This window comes from Pelodiscus sinensis, chromosome 1 (genome assembly GCF_052426305.1).
Source record: "Pelodiscus sinensis isolate ZL-2025 chromosome 1, ASM5242630v1, whole genome shotgun sequence".
Taxonomy (NCBI): domain Eukaryota; kingdom Metazoa; phylum Chordata; order Testudines; family Trionychidae; genus Pelodiscus; species Pelodiscus sinensis.
In genome coordinates, this window is record NC_143052.1 from 319773793 (window position 1) to 319779435 (window position 5643).

Consider the following 5643-nt stretch of genomic DNA (forward strand, 5'->3'; position numbering starts at 1 on the left):
CTGCTAATTTTGAATTCCCAGTATGAACTGCCTAAGGGCAAGTTTTTCAGAATATTTAATATTTTAATAGCACTTTATGTATTCAAAGAAGAGCTTCCATTTACTTCAGTTGCAGCTGCAAAAGCTCAGCATTTCTGAAAATCTGGCCCTTTTTGTCTGCCATTGGAAAGCAAGAAAATGAGGAACACACAATAAATGGTTACCTTTGAAAATTTTGCATTAAGTGACTTGCCCAGCATCAGACAAGAACTCTGTGGCAAATAGAGGGACAGAACCCAGTTCTCATGGGTAAATTGAACTGCCTTAACCATGAGACTAACTTTTTTCTTCCTGAAGTTCTCTGCTGCATTCACTATACACTTTTCAACTGCTTTAGGTTGTACAAGTTACCTTACTTCAGGCATTTTCCAACTTTTCAGAGCTTGATTTCAAAACATTAACATTTTTAAATCCTTTTTTGCATGTAAGGTAATGTTTTTAAAAAAGCAAACTGAAAAAACAGAAATTCTATTATGTGATTCCATATTGACCCTCACATGGCTCCACTGTTGAGCTAGAAACTTTAAATCTTCTGCACTGATCTTTGCTGCTTGAGTTAACAAAGTAACTTGTGGGAAGAATAGAATGATACTCATTACTGGGTAGGCCTAGCCAGCAGAGCGAATGCAGTGAGCAGTGAACAGGGGAGTTTGCCTGCGAGTTTGCCTTGGAGGAAGCCCCATAGTGTTCGGTGGTCTTTTTCTTGCATTTTGTTTCTCTTCTGTCCTTCAAAGGGGCAATAAAAACATTTGAGGAATCTCTCTGAAGGCAGGCAAGTATGGATAGGGATAGCTCTGCTGTTGTGACCTGCACAGCATGTGCCAGGTTTGTCTTTCTCCCAGAAAACAGTAGGGATTTCATCTGCACTATGTGAAAGCTGGTTGCCATATTGGAAGAAAAATTGAGGACTTGAGGCCCAGGTATCAACCCTACGTTTCATCAGAGAAGAAGGCAGCATTTAATACTGCAGGCACAGCAGGCTTAAGAACCAGTGAGGGCAGTACAGAACAAGGAAGAAAACTGGCAGTATGTAACCTCCAGGGGTATGTCTACACTACCCCGCTAGTTTGAACTAGCGGGGTAATGTAGGCATACCGCACTTGCAAATGAAGCCCGGGATTTGAATTTCCCGGCCTTCATTTGCATAAGCCGGCCGGCGCCATTTTTAAATGCCGGCTCGTTCAAACCCCGTGCCGCGCGGCTACATGCGGCACGGACTAGATAGTTCGAACTAGCAAGCCATTCCGTACTATCTGTATGCCTCATGGAACGAGGTGTACAGATAGTGCGGAATGGCTTGCTAGTTCGAACTATCTAGCCCATGCCGCGTGTAGCCGCGCGGCACGGGGTTCAAACGAGCCGGCATTTAAAAATGGCGCCGGCCGGCTTATGCAAATGAAGCCCGGGAAATTCAAATCCCGGGCTTCATTTGCAAGTGCGGTATGCCTACATTACCCCGCTAGTTTGAACTAGGGTGGTAGTGTAGACATACCCTAGGAGAAGAAAGCCAACTCACGTATCCCCCATTCCAGTAGGTAAGTAACCACTTTCAGGTCTTTGCACAGGCACTATGGTAGAGAATGCTTTGGCAGAGACCTCTCAAGGAAGGGATCAGAAGAAGACCCCATCAACTGGAAGGAATGAGTTGTATAGTCCTAGGGATGTGGGTGTTCTCAACCACCACCCCCAAGACAGGTGGTGGAGGTCGGGGACTCCCTCCTAGGAGGGACGGAGTCATCCATCTGCTGTCCAGACATGGAATCTTGAGAAGTGTGCTGCTTACCAGGAGCTAGAATTCAGGATGTGACTGAGAGTCTTCCAAAACTGATCAAACCGTTAGATTACTCCCCTTTCCTGCTTCTCTATGTAGGAACTAACAATACAGCCAAGAATGACCTTGAGCAGGTCACTGCAGATTATGTAGCACTGGGAAAAAGGATCAAGGAATCTGAAGTGTAAGTGATGTTCTCCATCCTCTCTGTTGAAGGAATAGGTCCTGGTAGGTATCATCAAATCATGGAAGTAAACGTGTGTCTACGCAGGTGGTGTTGGAGAGAAGGCTTTGGTTTCTTTAACCATGGGACTCTTACAGGCACACAGATTTCTAGGAAGAGATGGGTTCCACCTAACAAAGAGAGAAAAGAGCATCTTCGCGGGCAGGCTTGCAAACCTAGTGAGGGCTTTAAACTAGGTTAATCGGGGGATGGTGACCTAAGCCCTGAGGTAAGTGGGGAAGTGGGATACCAGGAAGAAACACAAGGAGGAAGGAGCAACAAAGGAGGATTTGAATGGAGAAGGTAGGGCAATCAACTAGTTATCTAAGGTGTTTGTACATGACTGCAAGAAGCCTGGGAAACAAACAGGAAGAATTGGAAGCCCTGGCACAGTCAAAGAACTATGATTTGATTGGAAAAACAGAGAGTTGTTGGGATGACTCACATAATTGTAGCACTGTCATGGTAGGGTATAAACTGTTCAGGAAAGACAGGTGGGGGAAAAAAGGAGGAGGAGTTGCACTGTATGTCAGAAAGAGCAGTATGATTGCTCAGAGCTCCAGTATATAGAGGGAGAAAAGCCTGTTGAGAGTCTTTGGATTAAGCTTAGAGGTAGGAGAAACAGAGGTGATGTTGTAGTCGGTGTCTGCTATAGATCTCTAAATCAGGTGGATGAAGTAGATGAGGCTTTCTTCAGACAATTTAGAGGAACTTCTAGATCACAAGCCCTGGTTCTCATGGGGGACTTTAATCACCCTGACATCCGTTGGGAGACCAATACAGCAGTACACAGACAATCCAGGAAGTTTTTGGAGAATGTTGGGGATAACTTCCTGGTACAAGTGCTGAAGGAACCAACCAGAGGTCATGTGCAGCTTGACCTGCTGCTCACAAACAAGGAGGAACCAGTAGGGGAAGTAGATATGGGTGGCAACCTGGGAAGCAGTGATCATGAGATAGTAGATTTCAGGATCCTGACCAAAGGAAGGAAAGCAGAAAAATACACACCCTAGACTTCAGAAAAGCAGACTTTGACTCCCTCAGAAAACTGATGGGCAGGATCCCCTGGGATGCTAACATGAAGGGGAAAGGAGTCCAGGAGAGCTGGCTGTATTTTAAAGAAGCCTTATTGAAGGCGCAGGAACAGACCATCCCAATGCACAGTAAGAAAAGCAAATATAGTAGGCAACCAGATTGGCTTACTGGGGAAATCCTTGGTGAGCTTAAACACAAAAAGGAATCTTATAATAAGTGGAAACTTGAATAGATGAGTAGGGAGGAGTATACATATATTGCTTGAGAATTCAGGGGAGTAATCAGGAAGCTGAAAGCACAATTGCAGTTGCAGCTCGCAAGGCTTGTGAAATATAACAAGAAAGGTTTCTACAGGCATGTTAGCAATAAGAGGGTGATCAGAGAGGACGTGGGGCCCTTACTGGATGAGGGAGGTAACCTAGTGACAGATGATGTGGGAAAACCTGAAGTACTCAATGCTTTTTTTGCCTCAGTCTTCACAGGCAGAGTCAGCTCCCAGACTCCTGCACTAGGCAACACAGTATGGGGAAAAGGTGGGCAACCCTCGGTGGAAAAAGAACAGGTTAATAACTATTTAGAAAAGTTAGACATACACAAATCCATGGGTCCAGATTTAATGCATCTGAGGATACTAAGGGAGTTGGCAAATGTCATTGCAGAACCTTTGAAAACTTGTGGAGATCAGGAGAGGTCCCAGATTATTGGAAAAAGGCAAACGTAGTGCCCATCTTTAAAAAAGGGAAGGACAATCCAGGGAACTACAGACCAGTTAGCCTCACCTCAATCCCCAGAAAAATCATGGAGGGGATCCTCAAGGAATCCATTTTGAAGCACTTGGAAGAGGGGAAAGCGATCAGGAATAGTCAATATGGATTCCCCAAGGGCAAGCCATGCCTGAACAATCTGATAAGCTTCTATGACAAGGTAACTGGCTCTGGAAACATGGGGATGTCTGTGGATGTGATATACCTTGACTTCAGCAAAGCTTTTGATATTGTCTCCCACAATATTCTTGCCAGCATGTTAAGGAAGTATGGATTGGATAAATGGACTGTAAGGCGGCTAGAAAGCTGGCTAGATTGTCAGGTCCAACGGGTAGTAATCAACGGCTCGATGTCTGGTTGGCAGTCGGTTTCAAACAGAGTGCCCCAAGGATCAGTTCTAGAGCTGGTTTTGTTCACCATCTTTTATTAATGACCTGGATGAGGGGATGGATTTCACTCTCAGCAAGCCTGCGGATGACACTAAGCTAGGGGGAGAGGTAAATACATTGGAGGGTAGGGATAGGGTCCAGAGTGATCAAGACAAATTGGAGGATTGGGCCAAAAGAAATCTGATGAGGTTCCACAAGGAAAACTGCAGAGTCCTGCACCTGGGACAGAAGAATCCCAAGCATTGTTACAGGCTGGGGACCAATTAGCTAAGTAACAGTTCAGCAGAAAAGGACCTGGGGATTACAGTGGATGAGAAGCTGGATGTGAGTCAACAGTGTGCCCTTGTAGCCAAGAAGGCTAATGGCATATTAGGGTGCATTAGGAGGAGCATTTCCAGCAGATCTAGAGAAGTGATCATTCCCCTTTATTTGGCAGTGGTGAGGCCACATCTGGAATATTGTATCCAGTACCGGGCACCCCACTACAGAAAGGATGTGGACGCATTGAAGAGGGTCCAGAAGAGGGCAACTAAAATGATTAGGGGGATAGAGCATAGGACCTATGAGGAGAGGCTGAGGGATTTGGGCTTATTTAGTCTACAGAAGAGAAGAGTGTGTGTGTGGGGAGGAGGGTGGGGGATTTGATAGCAGCCTTCAATTTCCTGAAGGGAGGTTCCAAAGAGGATGGAGAGAGGCTGTTCTCAGTAGTGACAGATGGCAGAACAAGGAGCAATGGTCTCAAGTTACAGTGGAGGAGGTCTAAGTTGGATATTAGGAAAAACTATTTCACGAGAAAGGTGGTGAAGCACTGGAACATGTTACCTAGGGAGGTTGTGGAATCTCCATCCCTAGTGATTTTTAAGTTCAGGCTTGACAGAGCCCTGACTGGGATAATTTAGTTAGGGTAAGTCCTGCTTTGGGCAGGGGGCTGGACTCAATGACCATCTGAGGTCTCTTCCAGCCCTATGATTCTATGATATGGACCAGCCACTAGAGGAAAAAGAGACACACACTTTGCCAGCAAGTTTTACAGGCTATTTGCTGAGAACAAAAGGAAAATGGAAACACAGAACTTCTTAGTTCTATTCCAAGTTCTGGAGAGGCATGTACTTCAGTAGTGACAGAACCTTCCATCCTTTATTCCCCTGAGTCTGTTCCTTCCAGTCTTTCTTCCCCAGCTCCTGCCTCATTCTCCTACTGAAGTTGTTTTGCAAGAATTTTAAAAAAAATCAGTTTAAGGAGATGTGACGGGGCGAGGCAGCCCCGCACTAAACCTACAGGGCCCAGCCAGGGTTACCTGGCTGCAGAGGCCCCGCCCCCACAGCCCTACCGAGCATGCCCGGGCTGCAGCAGGGCTATAAAAGCCTGGGCCAGGACTCAGTCAGGGAAGGCAGCCGAAGGAGAAGGACTGGAGAAGGGAGC